The sequence below is a fragment of the Notamacropus eugenii genome, chromosome 6, assembly GCF_028372415.1.
Source record: "Notamacropus eugenii isolate mMacEug1 chromosome 6, mMacEug1.pri_v2, whole genome shotgun sequence".
NCBI lineage: Eukaryota > Metazoa > Chordata > Mammalia > Diprotodontia > Macropodidae > Notamacropus > Notamacropus eugenii.
The window spans coordinates 324,843,975-324,865,926 of record NC_092877.1 but is presented as its reverse complement, the minus strand read 5'-3'; positions in this window follow the sequence as shown (position 1 = coordinate 324,865,926).

The following is a 21,952-nucleotide window of genomic DNA, read 5'->3' as shown; positions in this document are numbered from 1 at the left end:
GAAAGAAACAATTCAAGTATTGTGGAAATACAATCAGGATAACACAAGATCTAGCAGCCTCTACATTAAGGGATCGAAGGGCATGGAATAGGATATTCCAGAAGACAAAGGAACTAGGACTAAAACCAAGAATCACCTACCCAGCAAAACTGAGTATAATACTTCAGGGGAAAAATTGGTCTTTCAATGAAATAGAGGATTTTCAAGTATTCTTGATGAAAAGACCAGAGCTGGAAAGAAAATTTGACTTTCAAACACAAGAATGAAGAGAAGCATGAAAAGGTGAACAGCAAAGAGAAGTCATAAGGGACTTACTAAAGTTGAACTGTTTACATTCCTACATGGAAAGACAATATTTGTAACTCTTGAAACTATTCAGTATCTGGGTACTGGGTGGGATTACACACACACACACATGCACACACGCACACATACATAGAGACAGAGTGCACAGAGTGAATTGAAGAGGATGGGATCATATCTTAAAAAAAAATGAAATCAAGCAGTGAGAGAGAAATATATTGGGAGGAGAAAGGGAGAAATTGAATGGAGCAAATTATCTCTCATAAAAGAGGCACGCAAAAGACTCATTAGTGGAGGGATAATGAGGGGAGGTGAGAGAAAAACATGAAGTTTACTCTCATCACATTCCACTAAAGGAAAGAATAAAATGCACACTCATTTTGGTAGGAAAACCTGTCTCACAATACAGGAAAGTGGGGAATAAGGGGACAAGCAGGGTGGGGGGGATGATAGAAGGGAGGGCATGGGGTGGAGAGGCAATTCGAGGTCGACGCTCATGGGGAGGGATAGGATCAAAAGAGAAGAGAAGTAATCGGGGACAGGATAGGATGGAGGGAAATATAGTTAGTCTTATACAACACAACTATTATGGAAGTCATTTGCAAAACTACACAGATTTGGCCTATATTGAATTGCTTGCCTTCCAAAGGGAAGGGGTGGAGAGGGAGGGAGGTAAAGAAGTTGGAACTCAAAGTGTTAGGATCAACTGTCGAGTAATGTTCTTGCCACTAGGAAATAAGAAATACAGGTTAAGGGGTACAGAAAGCTATCTGGCCCTACAGGACAAAAGAGAAGACGGAGACTAGGGCAGAGAGGGATGATAGAAGAGAGAGCAGATTGGTCACAGGGGTAATTAGAATGCTTGGTGTTTGGGGGGGGAGGGGTTAAAAGGGGAGAAAATTTGTAACCCAAAATTTTGTGAAAATGAATGTTAAAAGTTAAATAAATAAATTTAATTAATTAAAAAAATAAAATAAAATCAAAAAAGAAAATGAATGTTAAAAGTTAAATTAATTGATTAATTAATTAAAAAAAAAGACAAGACTCAAGAGAAGCATAAAAAAGATAAGTAAGAAAGAGAAATTATAATGGACTCAGTAAGGTTAAACGGTTTACATTCCTATATGGGGAAATGATTCCTGCAAACTCCTAAGAACATTATCATTTTTAGACAGTTACAAGGAGCCTGCATAGAGAGAGAGCACAGGTGTGAACCGATTATGTTGGAATGATCTCAAAAAATGAAGGGGTGAGAAAAAAAGATGCTCTGGGAAAGGGGGAAAGGGAGAGGAAGAATGGAAAAAATTATCTCATACAGAAGAGGTTCACAAAGAAAAACTTTTATAATGGAGGGGGAAAATAGAAGGTGGTATATATACATTCAGCTGCGTATAAAAATCTGTCCTACCAAACAGGTAAGTATGAGAAGAACATAACAGAAAGAAAGGAAGGTGATAAAAGGGAGGGTAGATTAAGGGAAACAGTGATGAAAAACAAAACAGACATTTTAGGAGAAGCCAGAGAAAAACAGGGAGATAAGAGTAAACATAATAAAATAGGATGGTGGGATTACAAGTTTATAAAAATCCCATAATTAGTAATCTTGACTATAAACTTGAAAGGGTTGAACTCATCTATAAAATGTACAGTGATAGCAAAATGCATTAGAAATTAAAATGCAACAATATATTATTTACAAGACACAAATTTGAAACAGAAAGATGTGCAAGAGAAAAAAATTAAGGGGCTAGAATAAAGTCTATTGAAGTAAAAAAGGCAGGAGTAGAAACCATGATTTCAGACAAAGCAAAAGTTAAAATAGATCCAATTTGAGAGATAATCAAAGAAAGTACATTGTGCTAAAAAAAAATACCATGGAAAATGAAGTAATATAAAAAAATCCATAGCAAATTTCTCTGATAAAGACCTCATTTCTCAAAGATATAGAAACAGCCAAATATTTTAAAAATAAGGGTCATTCCTCACTTGATAAGTAGTTAAATGATATGAATAGGAAATTATTAGAAAGAAAAAACAAAGCTATCTAATTATGTGGAAAAATACTCACTGTTACCTAAAGAAATGTACATTAAAAATAACTTTGAGGGACCATTTCATACCTCTCAGATTGACTAATATGACAAAAAAGGAAAATGACAATTGATTAAGAGGATGTGGAAAAACAGTGACACTAGTGAACTGTTGATAGAAATGATCCAACAATTCTGGAGAACAATTTAGAGCTATGCTCGAAGGACTATCAAATTGTACATGCTAGTTGACCCAGCAATATCACTACTGGGTATGTATCCCAAAGAGATAAAAAGAAAACAAAAAGTAAAGGAAGTATATGTGCAAAAATATTGATAGCAGTTTTTTTTTTTTGTGGTGGCAAAGAATTGGAAATTGTGAGGATGCCAATCAATAGGGACTGAATAAGTTATGGCATATGATTATTATGGAATACTGTTGTGCTATAAGAGATGATGAGAAAAAAAAAAAGATGAGCAGGATTGTTTCAGAAAAACCTGGGAAAATCTCTATGACTGATACACAGTGAAATCAGCAGAACCAGATTATTGTACACACCAATACCAATTTTGTTACGATGATCAACTGTGAAAGATTTAGCTGCTCTGATGAATAATATAGTGATCCAAGAAAATTCAGAAGCACTAATATAGAAAAGTGTTATCCATCTCCAAAGAGAAAATTGATGAACTCTAAGTGCAAATTAAAGTGTAATTCTTTCACTGTAAAATGTTTATTGCTTTTTGTGACATGGCTAAAATGGAAATATATTTTGCATGATTTCACATGTAATAAGAAATATCATATTTCATCTCTTCTAAGTAGGTGGAGAAGTTGGAGGAAGAGTATTTGAAACTCAAAGTTTAAAATAAATAAAAATTTAAAAATACACAAATGTCTGATGAAATTCTCCCTTTTCCAAAAGCAGAGCAGCTAATATATTGTTTCTTTAAAATATGGATGAACCAAAAAAAGGAAAGTCTTCTGCATCTGATTCTCACTAAAAGGGAGGGATTGATTGTGTAGTAAAAATAACGAGAATGGTTTGGGGAAATGACCATTTCATCCTGAATTATATCTTAGAGAAGGTGGGGGAATCTGAATATAATCTGACATGCACCTCAGATTCGGTGAAAGAAGATATTGAAAGTTTCAGAGAAAAGATGATGCATACTTAAATGCATCGGGGGGGGGGGAATCCATCAAGGTGGTATGGGAGATGTTCAAGAATAAAATTCTGAAGTCAAAAGGAAAATTAATTTCAAAGAGGAGAAAAAATGGAATTCATTTGAAAAGACCAATTTGAACAACTTAAAAGATTGTTAAAATTTACATTATAAGAAAAAGAGGGTCAAAAAATGGATATAGCCTTTCCTTGAAGTTGGTATGATAATTATAACTAACAATAGAGCAAAGTGAGATCTACTCATTTTTTTCCTGGGTTCTGAGTAATGGATAATGAGCCTTAAACTGGGAAGGAAAGAAAAAAAAATAATCAGGGGAAGTTTATACCCAAAATAAATAAGGTAATGAATGGTAAGCACTTGCATAGCTGTCCCTCATTTTCCGAGTCTATAGAAACTCACCTTCTCTTCTTGAAAGATATCTCCTCATTGATCATGCTCCTTCACTTTGTCCCTTTACTAGATTCAGCAAAGGAATTAATTCCACATGGAAATCAAAAGGCATCATACCACATAATTTAATTGAGAAATGGTTTGTGTGTACTGTGGTTTTGGAATTAATTTGAAAATAATTGTTTGAAAAATTACAAAATCCATCCAAGGAAAAGATAGAAATGCATGTACTATGATGCAGAGCTTCTCTTAGCAAAAGTGAAGATGGTGTAAAGCCAAATTCTAAAAGTTCTTCACAAAACCAAAACCAGATTTTTTCTCAAGTTTTATGGGTTGTTGTTTCGTCACTCCTGAATGCTGGCTAGAATGAGAACCAAGAGTGATTAACTAACCTATTTTTTTCTTTTCCTTAGGATTCCCAGCTGGGAGTGGGAATAATGTAGTTATTCGTGCCAAAAATCCCATGAATAAGCTGGATCTGAAGAGATTTCCAGAAAAATTCATCAGCTGATGGAAAAAGACAGGGCCAGAGGGAGAGTCAGAAACAGAGTGCTACAAAGCTTGTCTAAGCAAAACTCTTGTTTTGACATTTTCAAGTTCACTTGGACTTTGGGGTTCAAGGTGGGTGGCATTTCATGGTATATAAGAAGAAATAATTTTCTAGAATTTGCAATAAAAAGATAGAAAAAGAAAAACCCAGTATCTCTTTTTAACAATATGGGGAAAATATGCCTTTTTATTCCCCCTGAAAGACATGCTTATTATTTCAATTTCATCTTAGCCACAAGATTTGGGAATTTGTCTATATTTTGGGGCTCCTATTTCTATAATACGTGTCTCACCTATCAATTAATCAATCATTAAATCGTTATATGTAGAAAAATGTAAGATTTAGTTTTGTTTTTTCCTAGCCCCTCATAAAAATGCATCTGTCTTCTTGGCTTATCAGCACCTGCTTGTCACTTGCTAGCTTAGCAAATGCTGAGCAGTGAGTAAGATTTTCTGGGAACAAAAGACAGCCATGTAACAAAGAAATATTTTTTGGGGGGAAATCACCTTATAATATACCCTGTATTTTTATATTTGTATTAAATATCCTGTGGGGTGAGTGCAATGTATGTATACACATGTACATATACACACGTATGGAAAATTGTGTGTATGTGTGTGCTTTTAATTACCCTTTGTGTGATATTCATTTTTGTTTCCTTAGATATGATTGTGTTCCATGTTGTATAGCTCTACAAACATATCAGTAGAATTTGGCAATATCTCTGTAGATATATACATATTCTCAATACTAGAGGTAGTGTAGTAATTAAAGAGAAAACCTCAGAACTATGAAGAAAGACCTAGCTTCATGTCTTTACTCTAACAGGTATTATCTGTGTCCAACTGAGCAAATCACTTCAATGGTGAATTACTGAATTACATGGATACAGTAAGTTTCCTCATGCAGTAGTTTACTATGCCAATCAAATCAAAAGCTCACTCCTTATTTGCCCATTCTCTAAACTCAAATACTTCAGTGATCTCGTTGAATTGAATGTGCCTGGTGAAAGCGGGGACTTTCAAATTACATGAACAGCAAGATGGCAAACTAAACATTTTTGCTGATTCCCATGACCTATCAATCCTTTTCAGAACAGAAATTTTGCACCAAAGATAAAAGCAAAAGTCTATGATCCTCAGAATCCAAAAGAAGTTTTAAAAAAAAATTTAGGAACTGTACTCACTGACCCTGAGGTTGCTCAGCATCCTTCCCCAACCTTCCACATTACCTACAGCAATCTGCATGAGCAGACCAAAGGAAATAATATAGGCTTATATGAAAACCCTGTCTTGCCTCCCAAGAGAAGGTGATCAGGTTTTCCAGTGCTTCAGAAGTTTGCTCAGGTCTCAACAGCCAGCTTAGCCACAGCCCTTCAGGAGCAAAAACTTGGAAGCACCAAAACTGCAAAGCTCTGGATTTCTGGTGCCTGGGAATACAGACTGGACTGATGGTGCCAGGACGGGGAACTAAGTGACATAGGGAACAGGACTGGTCACCAAGACAAGAGACTATATATGTGGACTTGAGGGCTGTGCAGCATTCCACCTAATGGAAAGATTGCATCATTCAGCTGCAGCTAGACTTAAAAGTCTGTTCAGGCAGAAACTTAAACTGGTAAACTGTGAATTAGCTGTTGTGGGAGGAGGCTGAAGTTCATTGACACCCAACCTCCAGAGGGTGACAAGGAAAGTGGGAGGAACTAAAAATACCAAAAATTTAAGGAAGACAATATCTCAAAGACCTTGAACATAAAGAAATAAAGAAGCAGAAATAACAGTACCAACAGAAGGAAATGTAACCTCCAGCTATAGTAAAAGAGTTTAGGAATCTATGAATAAATATTGCAAAATAAAGGAAAATGGCTCAGTACTTAATGAGACAAAGAATTCTGTGGAACTTGAGAATAGGGAACTACAGCTTGCTCTTCCTGAATAGTTTGAAAGAGAAATGAAAATAATAAGAAAATAATAAAATTTATGTCTCAAACAGCAAAAAATAGAGAAGAGTTCAGAACAATTTGAATCTGCAATAGTAAGCTTCACCAGCAGAAGAAAACAAAATGAGAGGTTGAAAATGCAAATACACAGAAGTAAAGGATAACAGAAGGAAAGAAGTGAAAAAAAGAAAATTAAAAGAAAATATGTTGACTCTGCAAGTGAAACATACAGGTCTCAAAGATGGGAATGAATATAGACGATTCAATTATCATAATACTCTGAGAAAAATGACAGGACAAAAACAAAAATCTTAACACCATAATGAAGGAAATAATAAAAGAGAACTGCCCAGAATTTCTAAACAGAAAATGAAATTACAATAGAAAAAAATAACAGATAGCTTGCACATCTGAATGTATCGTCCAACCATGCATATCAAAATCTTTCCATGCTGGGTCATGGCATGAAATTCTTATCTATATTTTCCCAATAATTTATCACAGGTCATCCCAATATTCTGAGAATCTTCCTTAAACAAGGGAATGTTCATAATAGTGAACATATAATGAAGCACATGAGGTATCTACCTGTCACCTCTTACCTTTGCCATGAGACCACCTTTTTTTCTTTTCCAGTTGTATATTTCTCTGAAATCTTTTATTCTTTAAAGTTCCTCACTGATTAATGTTGATGCCTAATCTCACTTAACAAAGACCACTCTAAATTATTTTCATTTGTGTTCATGTCTTCAGAAACTGTTGTGTTCCAAGTATCACAGTCATGGAACATTAGTATCAACCAAAAGATGGGCCTTTGCTTCCAAGGCAAACTTGATGTTATTAAAGGAGCTCTGCAATTTCCTTCAGGAAATCGAACCTAATTACCTTCTCCAGTTTAATTATTTATACATTGGTGCTGTCTCTTCTAGGTATGCACATTGATGAACAAGATAGCCATCTAACTAATTGTCAAAGTACAGACAATAAGCATTTCTGAGCCACTTTTTTCCTGTCTAGTTATACTAAAGTCTTTGAGAAGTTGTCTCTTCCAGAAAGGTTTGTATTAATATGGGCCTTGAAGCACCCAGATCAATGCATGCATACAAACTTACAGAAGAACTATTTTTTCTCTATTTCTGTTTGTATGTGTATATAAATATATAGAACATGTACACCTAAATATATGTACATATATGTATACATATGTGTGCAATCTAAGTGAAACCAAAAGAAAAAAAGAAGTCACATCTCAATGGAAAAGTGGCTCACAGGTATTCATGGGGAATAAGGAATCTTAGAGGCCAAAGACTTGTAGGCTACAAGAAAAAATAATGTTTCTGTATACTGAATGCTTTCTTGAGAAAATGATTTATAGGTGAGGAATATGAGAAACATTAAATAGCATCCAAAATATGAAACATTATATTTTAACAGACATGAAAATACTTGCTACCTTAATGTGTGAATCATTCCTAAATTAGTTGTCTGTGTATAACTAACTTGTTAGAGCAAAGACCAGGATTAGTGAAAAGTTAAAAATTAATAAAAAAAAATATGGAATGCAAATAGTGTATCATAATCCTAGACTATTAAAACAAGCAATTGACAATGGTGGGGGGGGGGGAGCAAGTAATGGACTTCAGAAATGACATCAATGTACGTTGTAATATTTTTTGCTTGTTATTTGAAATCGGGTATTTTCTTGCCCTGGCTGGAAGGGCAGCAAACCCTCAAGGGTCCAATTCCAGTAATAACAGATATGGGAGCTTTGATCTCATTCATTTCTGACATAGGTCAGTTTTCCCATTCTTAGGCAGCCTCATAGTCTTCCACTCCTCAATAATGAGACTTAGTGAGGACACCTGATCAACTTAATCCACTGCATCTGAACTCAAGGGATCTGCCAGTCTCAGCCTCCTCTGTAACAGGAAGGAAAGGTCTGTGCCACTATGCCTGGCTATAAATACTGTTTCTGTAGCCATGGCTGCTACTTTCTCCAGAACTGAACTGGGCATACTGGTGTCAGAACTGATGCTAAAGACTAATCTTGTTACCCCTATTCCAGTTCAGAATTTCTGAATTTAAGACGTCATTCTGCCTTCACTTCCATGGGAGAAGAGATTACAGGTGTATGTCACCATATCTGGAAATTATAATGAATTTATATAGATATTTAAGGGACAAAAAACCAATTACCATAATAATGTGACTAAGCAAACCTAAACAAGTATGTTAGCTAACTCACTTACCAAGTCCTTCAGAAGACTGGTACAAAACAGAGAGCTGTTTGAGTGAAAAATCGGGGTACTTTTTCTGGCTCCTGAACCGTTGTCCAATATGTGCCTTATGGAAAGAGAACGTTGAACCTTGGATTTGTCATGTCTGAACCTGGTGTCAGGGAGTAAGGTCTTCTTGGAGAAAGGAGAGGCAGTATTTTCCTGCTCCCTAAGCAAACTTTTGTGGGTTCATAGTTCAGTAAGAACTGTTAGATAATGGAAGAATATATAAAGTAAGAGTCCCTTGTGTAGCACAAGTATAGTTCCTTGTGTAGAACTGTGACAATAGAAGTATTCTTTCTACTAACACCGGGAAACTGGAATATACCCCTTCTTCAATTATAGGGTGGGATTGATGCAACAGGGAAAGGTTTTGATATATAGCAAAGTCTGAGAAATTTCTCTGCACAGAAAAACTGGCAAATGTTCATTGGCAGTGATGTCAATGCCACCTGTTGAGAGCTGCCCAGAAGCACTGGAAAAGTCACCAATGGGTGAATGAAAGACAATTTCTATCAAAGACCAAACAATGTATGATAGTGACTGAGCTGAAAGGGAGTTGTTGGGAAAGTGTTGATTCATTGATAGGTATTTTAATTTTTTAAACATTGTTGTGAGTTATATATTGTTTTCCTTTCAATAATAATACTTCATTTTTTGGCATACATACATAGTGTTTCTACAAGAGACTCTTGTAGGTGGTGTTATAGGATAAGTTTCCCAGATCTTCTGTGTTGGGAGGAAATGAACAAAAGAAATTTAAACAAGTTGTTTATTTCATGTGAGTGCCCCTCACAAAAGGAATACATTTTATTATCAACAAACAAGAAATGGAATAGTTCTTATAGTCTCTATATCCTCTAGTCAACTTTTGTAACAGTGAAATAGTCTTCTGATGAAATTCATGATACAATATAGTCAATTCCATTTTGTGATTTTTTTTTTTTTGGTGTTCACTCCATCCAACAACTTCCAAGTCTCTCATCGAAGGGAATAGTCATATATGGAGATGTAACTTTTTTATTTAAAAAAAGACTTTTCTTGAATAATTCCCAACATATCTACCCTGTCCTGTTCTTCAAGTTTTGGAACATCTTGCCAATATCTTCACAAAAGTTTTATACATTTAAATACAATAATACATGATGGTTAATACTATGCTACTGAATTTAGATCCCTAAAACCAGGTTTTTCAAATAGGTAATGAGCATTAGCAATTAGTACAATCCTTGATTTTATGTAAATTTGACTGCTTAATGGCAAAAAGTATCTTCTATAATTGGAGACAAAGTACTCTAATATATTCAAATACAAATAAAGGACTTCCCCTGGCACTTCCTCTAATCCCAAGCTGACCCACTGGAATTTTAAGAATGACAATAATAGTAACAACAAATCAAAAGTACATAAAGATGTAGGTGATGTTTCACATATATTATTTAAATACACGAATGGATCTGAAATCCCAGTTGTTTGAGAGTTACATCCAATATTCTAGCCATGTGATCGTATCTTCCTTTCATATGATACTTCAACAACAGTCTTTATTCTTGTTCCTCTTTGGAATACTCCATAGCTTCTGTATTGAGACTGGTTATATCCACCATGTGCTCTCTCCATGACACTCACATACAAGTTATATCCAGCATCATATGCAAACTACAAAAGGGTTTAGCAAATATTAGTCACTCTGTACTATTCCCCATTTCTAACTTTAGGAAGAAACTAGAGTGTGTTCACAGGTTTTACATTTCTGGTGTTTAATCACTAATCAGAGGAAGAATTTGACCTATTTGAAAAGTGCATCATACATCACCCCTCAACCCCTGTCAAGTTCTCTTGATGGCAGCACATTAAAAGGCTTTAAAACTGCAGCTCCTTCTGAATTCTCCAGAGTATCTGTGCTCTTCTTTAAATGACTCTCCTCCTCAAGATTCAGGTTTACCTTCACCACATCTGAAAGGTCATTCTGCCCCAGGACACATGGGACACTAAGGAAGACATCCTCATTAATGCCAAATAGGCCCTTAATCATGGTGGAAATTGGATGCACTCTCCTAAGAATCTTCATAATGCTTTCTGCCAGATCTGCCACAGACAAGCCAGTGACTCAAGAAGTGTAGCCCTTCAGTTTGATTACCTTATAAGTACTTTCAACCATCTGTTTATGAACATCTTTCTAATTCTCTGAATTAGCATCAATTTCCAAAAGGGGATGAAGATTCTTTAGAGACACACCGGCAAGCTTCACACTGCTTCACACAAGAACACTGGAGTCTCCGTTTCCCAAGGACCCATCCATGACAATTTGAAGAACAGACACCAAGTTTCTCCCCCAATTACGTAAAGGAAACAGGCAGAATCCAGTTTGCAACCACTTCCAATAACACAGTTTTTAGGAAAGCCACAGCTTCCAGGCCACATATGTCAAAATATCCACTGCACTAGAAACAATAAGCAGCTTGCAATTAGGGCTATATTTAACAATATTGGGAATGATGAATTTAAAGATATTTACATTATTCTGGGCCAAATGAATAGACTTTCTCCCTTCTGTTGACGTGCTCCAGCCATAACAATGACCAGTTTTGAGTTTGTAGTCACACTGTAGTCTTTGCCAGAAACAATCTTTGGCATTTGGAGGAAAAGGCTGCCATGTTGGAGATCCATCATCTCTCCCTTTAGCTTGTTTTCTACTACATCAATTAGGACAAGCTAATCAGTCAATTCCTTTGTTAAAATACTAATGGCACATGCCATGCCAACTGCACCAACCCCAACAACAGTGATCTTGTTCTAGAGAACCTCATCTTCCTTTAGGACATTCAAAATCATCTGATCCTTGACAGTTGGTGCCATTTTGGAGGGTATCTGGGGGCATAGCAAGGTTGCTGGTCAAGCTGCGAAAATTGAGTTCAATATGAGGTTGCTGCTCCCAGGCTCAAAAGAACTTACTTTCTATTGGGGGAACTTAATTTGTTTGTAGATTATGAAGGACAAGTTAGTAGAGAGAATGAGACTGAAGATAAAAATAAGGGAAGGGTGACATAATATCATTTCCCCACGTTCAGTTAGTATAGTCACACATTAAAAAAAAGTTTCTATATTCAAAAGAAAGACTCATCTCTGCCCTGTGATGTCTTTATGAACTGTTGTGATTGAGTCAAGAAATAAAGAAATAAAGCAATGTAGCAATGTGATTGGCTGAGAGATCAGTCACGCCTCTGTGGTCTATACAAGTAAGCATTTAAAAACAAAAATTTTAAAAAGCCAACCAATTCAGGAATTGAGGATTTTAGGCTTCGGATCAATGTATTAGTTACCTGGGAGCACATGTACATCCTACATATTCCTCCTCATAACTGTACTCTAATTTTGTGTGTATTATTCCCATGAAAGTTGTATGTATTTGCAGGATAGTATACTCCAGATCTAGGAGTGGATTGTGTTATACCAACTGTTCTTGTTTACCATTTTAGGAAAAGCTTTGCTAAAATACTGAGTTTGTGATAGCTATGTATTAATGGGAAGTATGTCGGTGGGTATTTGTGAACTAAAGGAGGAGTAAACCTATGATAGCGTCCACCCTCCCATGATAACATCCACCTTTGCAGGTTTGTGACCTAACCTTCAATTAAAGTACAAATAGGCAAATCAGCTTATAAGAGACGCTATCTAAGAATGAGAGAAGAATATTAAATGATATCCTTAGATGGTAATACTAATGTCTTAATGCTAGTACCTTCCCTCTCTTGGTTATCTCAAGGGTAATAATGATAAAAAGTGAAAACAAAGGGATTCTATCAATACTAGATAGTATATTACAAAGCATATTACACAGAATAAAGAGATAGAGACAGGGAGAGGGAAGACACAGGGACAGGGAGACAGAGAAACAGAGACAGACAAATGAAAGGATAGAAAGAAATATAAAGAGGAGAGACAAATAGACATTGAAAAAAGAGAGATAGAAAGGGGGGAGAGATCAGTAGAATAGATTAGTTATATAATATACAGAATTATTCAAACACAGTAGTAAAATATTTGATAAACCTGAGAACCTCAGTTGCTGGAGGAAAGACTCACTATCTGACAAAAATCTGACTCGGAAACTAGGTGCAATCTGGGAGAAATTATATTAAGATCAAAGTCTCACGTTATACATAAAGCTCCAAATAAAGAGATAATTTAGATGTAGAGGGTAATAGCGTGAATAATTTAGAAAGGAAGAAAAAAATACCATTCTGATACATGGATGGGGTAGAATTTATGAGCAAACAATGAATAGAGGGAATTATATAAAGTAAAATGACAAGTTTTGACCATACAAAATTTAAAAGCTTTTCATAGATAGTTCTAATGAATTAAAAATTAGAAGAGAAATACCTGGAGGAGAAATCTTTGCAATAACTTTTTCTGATAAAGGTCTTATTCCCAAATATAAAGAACTGATTGAAGCTTATAAGTCCAAGAGTCATTTACCAATAAAGAGTCAAAGGATATAAGCAGACATTTTCTTTTAAAAAATAATTATTTACAAAAAAAAAAATAGGGGTAACCAATTCTTTTCCTTCCTCCAGTCATCCCTCACCCACTGAGAAGGTAATAATCATTATACATGTAAAATCATGCAAAACATATTTCCATATTAGCCATACTTTCAAAAAGCAAGAACATTTTTCTAAAAAGTCAATCAATTATACTTCAATAAGCACTGAGTTCATTATTTCTCTTTCTGGACATGGACGGCGGTTTTCATCATGAGTTCTTCCAAATTTCTAGGATCACTATATTCATTACAATAGCTGAGTCTTTCACAGGAAATCATCTATTTAAAAAGTGCTGTTATCATGTACAGTGATCTGGTTGTTCTCACTTCACTCTGCTTCAGTTGCTCTAGGTCTTCCCAGGTCTTTCTATAACCATCCTGCTCATTGTTTCTTATAGCACAGTAGTTTTCCCTCAAAATCATATACCACAACTAGTTTAGCCATTCCTCAATTGATGGGCAATCCCTCAGTGCCCAATTCTTTGCAACCACAAAAAGAGCTGTAATAATGTTTTTTGTACAAATAGGTCCTTTCCCTTTTTTGCTGATTACTTTGGGATATAGTTGGGTCAAAGGTTATTCACAGTTTTACAGCCCTTTTCCTGTTGTTCATTTCTTTCAGTTATATCTATTTGTGGCCCTGTTTGTGGTTTTCGTGTAAAGGTATTTCCTTATCCATTTCATTTTACAGATGAGGAAACTGAAGCAGAGTCAAATGACTTGCCCAAGGTCACACAAGGAGTAAGTAACTGAGGGTGGATTTGAACTGAAGCTTTCCTGATCCTAGACCTGGGACTCTATCAAGTATGCCACTTATCTGCCCAAAAGCCCTTATGGCATAGTTCTAAATTTTTCTCCAAAATAGTTTGGTTACTTCACAGCTCTACCAACAGTTCATTAGTGTGTCTGTTTTGCCTGACTGTACAAGTAATGTATCTATACCCTAAAGAAATCAAAGAAAAAGGAAAATAATGTATAAGTTCAAACATTTATAGAAACTTTTTCATGGTGCTCCAAAACTGCAAACTGAGAGGCTGTCCATCCATTAGGGTGTAGTTAAACAAACTGAGATATACTAACATAGGGGGATATTATTATGTAATGAGAAATGATTAAATGAACAATGATAGAGGAAATTGAGTGGATCTTGATGAACTGAAGCAGGGTGAAGTGTGCACAGCTAATTCACACACACACACACACACGCACGCACGCACACCCACTAATAACATTATAAAGAAAAATAGCTTTGAAAGTCTTTATAACTCTTATCAGTGTAATGATAAACAATTAATCCAAAATAACGAAGATGAAACATAGCACTCACCTCAGAGAGGTGTTAAATTAATTTAAAATTCAGAAAAAGACATATTTGGAGAATGTCTAATGTGGGAAGTTGTTTGGACAGAATATACATATATACATATGAATACACACACATATATGTATATATGTGTGTTTGTTGTTTCTTTCTCACTTTGCCATTTACTCAAATGGGAGAAGAAATAATTGGAGGGAAATTAATTTTATAAATACCTATTTGAAAAACAAGAAGAAATAGATATATTAACATATAATAGCATTTGCTGTGCTGTTTTCTAAAGATGGGAAGATGATCATTGTGTTCCTCTTTTACCTCTAAATTCTACAAACATTTGCCCTTAAACATTTTATCTGATTAACTAGAAAAAAAATCACCAGAAGGCTAAAACTGCACTCAGAGATGATAATTGTTCTATAAAGGTTTAATCATTCTTAAACATTTTATGGTTTTTTTTTTATTTTTCAAATGAGTAGACTGAGGTCTTCCAACTGTCAGCCTACTGTCCCTTCCACCACATATCTTATAGTAATAGGAAATGAAATGATGGAAAATATTAAATAAGAGAAACCACATGTCTAAGACAAAATTGTGGGATTCAGTATTTTGTATCCTGATGAAATACAAGACACATGTAGATCAGTGAAAACTGTTCACATAAAAAAGACAAATGAGAAAATTTAGCAAAAATGGTTTCATGACATTAATAATTTATGTCAGATTAGTGATTACAGTGAATGTCAACAGTAATCCAACTGTTTATACTTCATAGGAAAATATTTCTTTATACAAGTCATTACCCAGTTGATAAATGGTCAAAGGATGTGAACAGGAAGTTTTCAGATGAAATTTAAACTATATATACAGTCTAAATCATGGTTGATTAGAGAAGTGCAAATTAAAACAACTCTGAGGAACCACATCACACCTATCAGATTGGTTAACATGACAAAACAGAAAAAGGCTAAATGTTGGAGAAGTGGGAAAATTAGAAAAGTGATGCATTGTTGGTGGAGTTGTGAATTGATCTAACCATTCTGGAGAGCAATTTGGAACTATGCCCAAAGGGCTATTAAGTTGTGCATATACTTTAATCCAGCAATACCACTTCTAGGTCTGTATCTCAAGGAAATCATACAAATGGGGAAGGAACCCACATGTACAAAAGTGTTTATAGCAGCTCTTTTGGTGGTGGCAAAGAATTGGAGATTGAGGGGATGCCCATCAAATAAGGAATGGCTGAACAAGGTGTTATATATCAATGTAATGGAACACTATTGTTCCATAAGATATTATGAGCAGGTGGATTTCAAAAAAACAGGGAGAGACTTAAATGAAGTGATACTGAGTGATGTAAGCAGGACCATGAGAACATTGTACAAAGTAACAGCAACACTATGTGATGACCAACTTTGATAGACTTAACTCTTCAGCAATGCAATGACCTAAGACAATTCCAAAAGACTAATGATGGAAAATGCTATCCACATCCAGAGAAAGAAATGTGAAGTCTGAGTGGAGATTGAAACATATTATTTCCACCCCTCTCTCTTTTTCTTTCTTGTGTATCTTCCCTTTGGTTCTGATTCTTCTCTATAACATAGCTAATGTGGAAATACATTTAATATGATTATATATGTACGGCCTACATCACATTGCATGTTGTCTTGGGGAGGGGAAAGGGGAAACAGGGGGAATGTTTAGACCTCAAAATCTTGTGAAAGTGAATGCTGAAAACTAAAAATAAATAAATAAATGTAAATAGAAAAAATGAAATGACTTCTTTGAAATTAAGAAGGACCTTTAAAAAATTAAAACATAATTTCACACTTTTAAAAAGTATGTTTTGGGAGAGATGGATGAGGATAGGTAAAGGATGAAAGGCAAAGAAAAAAAAGAAATTCAAAGTATCAAGATTTCAATAAAGGAATAAATAGCATGGATGTGTTGTCGAAGCCAAACCTTTGCACATAAAAAGAAAGGTAGCCCCCCAAGAAAAGATCATTTCACTTTACTTTGGGGAATTGAACAATTTCACCCGTAGTAGGAATGTATCGGAAAGGAACTGACCATGGTTGTCTGTAGTGGTTGGAGCTTCACCTCCCCTGTGGCAAGTGAAACTGAATATAAAATTACAGGAATTTGATTTTCAACTGGAGAAATAAATGTTCTTCCAGATATATCATCTCATCATAATTGGGAAAAGCTTATTTAATGGGAATGGTGATGCCATGGGTCACTTTGTTGACAAGATTGCATTAGTAATGGACTCTTTGAATGCTAGAGTAAAATGAACTGAAGAAAGATACAAGCATAATGTTGTTAAAGGGCCAAACTCAAATAGTCTGTGTGATCTTAATTCAAGATGCTGGAAATCAAGTAAAAGTATTTGAAAGTATTTATAGTAACTCTTATTTTGTGGTGTCAAAGAATTGTAAATGAAGGAAGTGCCCATTAATGGAGAATAAAATATGGTAAAGGAATGTAATAAAATACTATTATGCTACTAAGGAATGATAAAGGGTTTCTTTTTTTTTTTCAGAGAAACCTAGGAAGATTTATATAAACTGACTCAATAAAGCAAATAGAACCAGGAGCGAAATTTATACAGTAAAAACCTAGTAAAGAAAAACAAAAGAAAAGAAAAGAAAATCAACTCGAATCAACAACAATTCCAGAGAACCAATGGTGAAGATTCTATTTATCCTGGGATGAAAATAGATGTGGGGTGGAGAATAAAATATTTGAGGGGCATAGTCAGTGGAGGCACTGATTTTACTTGACTTTGCCTTTTTCTTGTGAGCTGTTTCTACCTTGACCCCTTTATAACTGGTGAGAAATGGGAGGGAGGTAAGATTACTATTTCAAAACAAAAAAAATTAGAATAAAATTTTTAAAGTATTCAAGAGAATAATTCATCATGCTGACAACTTGCATTTTTTTAATTTAGAAAAAATCATAAGAAAGAAAATGTGTGCTGTAATCAATACAATACTGTAATCAAATGGTGAATTTTAGTTCTCTCCATGGGATCCAATTGAAATGACTTCTAGAATTGGCACTGAGTAAGCAGCTGGAGCTGAAAAACTTGTCTATCCCTTTTAAGGAGCATAATAGAAGATCCCCAGTGGGACAACCTAGGGTCAGTGGTACTAGAACATAGAGGAGGTGTTTAGAGAGGTCCAGTTGCAATAGGCACTCATGCTCAGGAGACGCTATGAAGCCCATTGATTTGACATGTGTAGCTAGCTATATAAGACCAGAATATATATATATATATATTTTTTTTAGTATTTTTTTTTATTTTGTAATGTTTAACAATCACTGCCATACAATTGTGATTTTATCCCCCCCACCTACTCCCCACTCCCCCCCTCCCTCCCCACGACTGCATACAATTCTGTATAGATTCTACATATACTTTCCTATTGAGTATATTTTCACTATAGTCATGCTATGTAGTCAGACTAAGATAAATGAAAGAAATCCTATAACAAATCAGAACATGATACACAAACACATACACATACACAAACATGATCTGTTACAATATGTGAGTGACTTCCATATTTCTCTCTCTGAGTGTGGCAGGCATTTTGCCTTGAGATCCTCCATTGGGATTTTTTTTTTTTTTGTAAGAAGTTCTTGTGTTATTACAAAAATCTAAGTCTACCAGAAAAAACTCTCACACACTGTGGTTGTTGCTGTGCAAGACCAGAATATATTAAAGAGCAAACTGATTCTGCAATAGCTAGTTATAGAACATGGATATTAGAAGACAGACAAATGATCCACATATTTGTGACCAAGACAAAGAGAAATGCAACAAATTGTTGGCTCTCTCTCTTAGAAACAGAATATACAGCTGATCCTTGGGTAAAGCACCAAATGCAAAGGATATTTATCCTGGAAACGTTCCAAAAAGAAAGCTCTAGTTTTGACTTCAGTGAAGCAGAAATCTCAGGAAAGTACAGTAAAAGTTGATTAGATTTTTCCTGAAAAATAAAAGCTGCCATTTTTTGCTGCTCTATGGAATCACAAAGATGTAGTTAATGAATGTTAATGAATGAAGTTAAATTAATTAATGTAGTTAGTGTAATATTATTAATGATAATAATTAACATTAAAAATATCGATTAATGTAGTTAAAATGAATGGATTTTGTGAATAAAGAGAATTTCACTTGCCTACACAACTAAATCAAAATTGTGAAAAAAAATAACAATTTAAATTTGACTTCAAAATTTTTTTACATAGCAAACATCCTGAATTTCAATGGAAAATTTTCTGGAGAAATGGTCATATTTTTTGGACTTTGCTAAGCAGAATATTTTAAACTTGGCTTGAACTCTATTAATATGTCATGTAGTGGGCCATAATCAAGTGAAACTGAAACATGAATAGGGGAAAGTAAGTTTTTCTTTGGAAAACTGTAATTCAGAATAACTGTCAATAAAGCTTTATAACTCCCCAAATGGGATTGTTTTCCCATTAATTTAAGAATACACAAAGGGAAATGATTCACCTTAATGAAAGAGCACAACCATGATGAGAATTTACAGTCTATTAAATAGAAAAATAAAAAATCTGATTCTTTAAGTGGTAAAAAAAAATGTCTTCTGTATTCATTCTCTCTCTCTCTCTCTCTCTCTCTCTCTCTCTCTCTCTCTCTCTCTCTCTCTCTCTCTCTCTCTCTCTCTCTCTCTCTCTCTCTCTCTCTCTCTCCTTCCCCCTCTCTCTCTTATATAAATATTGTATGACTCAATGTCTACAATGTAAGTGAGGCTTAGACTATAAAGTGGACAAAGGGCTAGGGCTTTCATTGTCCAGGTTATCTAGGTAAGTTAGACATTTTAATTGCCAAAGTACTTAGTAGTTTCAGCATGGCCGAGTAAATGACGCACACAGTCTGAGATCAGGAAGCTTTGAATTCAGATCTTTCTTTGAGCATTCTATTTAAATAGCCTCAAGAAACACCCTAGGACTGTAGTTATAAATCAGAGGTCAGCAGACTATGGAGTGTGGGCCAAATACAACCCACCACAAGTTTTTGTACTAGGGCTAAGAATGTTTTTTTACATCTAAACCATTCTTAGCTCCTAGTCAGCACAAAAGCAACTGACAAGTCAGTGTGTTGTAGACTGAAGACATTTTTTTCCTAAGTCATCAACTGTGTTAAGATTTATATTTGTGAAGAGAACTCCCACATCTAGAGTATCTCCATATGATAAAATCACAGATGCTTCAAGTTATCAAGTAATCTCTGAATCAGAGTGATTCAATATCAATTAGTTCTTATTGAACTCCCCAAATGAAATCAAAGGAAGAACGACTGATGTGTTCAAGTCATAAATATACGACCTTTGTATTCTTTATTTTTGGTTGTGGTTTCATTTGTGAAATCATCTTTCTGTAAGGTTCCTGGCAGAATATATATTTAATGTAGTACAGTATATTCACATGCTTGCCCCAGAATGATTAATTCTTTTCTCTTAATTCATTTATCACTTAACCCTAAAATAATTAAGCACTTACTATAATTTTTTAATGAAATAATGATATTCTCTCTCCTCTCAATAAGCTTACAGTCAGTTGTAGATAAAGCGATACACAAACAAGAGACCTTCAAAGGGCGTACTGTTAGTGGAGACTATCCTTATGAATGTAGCAACCAATCATGACTTCAGAACACTGATGGTAAAGCAAATCTGTTGCCTCTTGGCAAAGATGTTGTGGATGAGAGATGCAGAATAAACAATACATTTGGAAATATGAAAATGATGAATAGATATTGATTCATTTTGCTTAATTCTCCTTATTTGTTTCTATTTAAGGAGGAAATAGTAATAACAGAGATGACCAAAAATAAAGAAAAAAGCACCAAATAAAACATAAACAAATACACAGAAGTAAACAAAACAAAAATCCAGACACACAAAGGAGAATCATTATTATTAGCATATTAAGTTTCATAAGCCCTCAATCAAATTAGAGGAAACAGATTACTGCTTCATAATAATTCTCTTTTGATTATTCTGGTGTATTCGTATTTGTTGATGATTAAATTCATAATAATTTTTTAAAGTGTGATGCCTTTTCCCTAGTGACCAGTAGCAGCTAGGACAGCAGCCCTGCAATGAGGAAGCAGTAGATGACAAATAGAGAGAGATAGCAGCTCCTCGGGATAGATGGGAGAGGCAGGAAAAAGGCACGTTCCATACCATGCCAGGATATTCTGTGATGCAGAGGTGGCAGTAAAATCAAGATGTTATCATGAAAACTGAGGCAGGAGAGTTTTTTTTTCCTGACAGTGCAAAGCAAAATACTACAGATATTGAAACCATTCTTCAACTTGGAGCATACATTTTCTTGATATTTCTTTGCTCTCTGGAGCAAATGAGGTGGTTCAATAGGCAGGGCTATGGCCCTGGAGTCAGGAAGATCTTAGTTCAAAATGGTCTCAGATACTTACTAGCTGTATGACTGAAAATGTCAATTAAACCTCTGTCTGCCTTAGTTTCCCTAACTGTAACATGGAGATAATAATAACACCTACCTCCCAGAGTTGTTGTGAGTATCAAACAATATAGCATTTGAGAAGTACACAGTGCCCGGAACATCATGAACACTTAATAAATGGTTGTTTCCTTCTTTTATTTTCCCCCTACATTGACATGTTCTGTGGGACATTATATCCATTTGTGTTCAGGGGCTTAGGATGACTCTACTGCTCAATTTTTTTATTACATATTTGGCTCCAATTAAATACTTTGCTGTTTGATTTATGGTTTTTTTAGATAGCATATTGGTAGATTAGTTGCTCAATGGGATTTGAGAAAAATTTCTCCCGCCTTCAAGTTGAACAATCTATTATTACAAAATTGAGTAGATCACCTATTAGAGAAATAATTCTGTTGAAATTAATTTCATGATATTGTCTCTGTATCTTTCCTCTAAGTTTATATTTACCTTGTATATAAGCAACCTACCTTTATTCTATTTTTACCACTTAGAATAATTTTTCTTTTCTCCAAGAAGAGTGTTGCTGCCAAGATGACTTACTACAAGAAAGTGCAGTGGATACAGGAGATAAGAGAAAGTTATGGTGGTAGGTCCATTGCTAAGAATATAGTTGAGTGAAAGAGACCCTAAATCCTCAGAAGACGAGAGGAAAGGAGCGAAGAGAGTTTTACCTTCATTATCATAGTATTCAGAGTGATGAAAGACCATTGTGAGCTGATATGGGATGTGAAGGTCATGTTAGGAGTGTTGTTTTAGAAAGATTAATCTATGAATAATGTGTAGGATGGGAAACTGCGATGATTAATGTGAGACTAATACAATAAGCTACGAGTGAAGTGAAGAAATAATAGCAGAGAGAATGAAAAAGCACTGAACACAAAAGC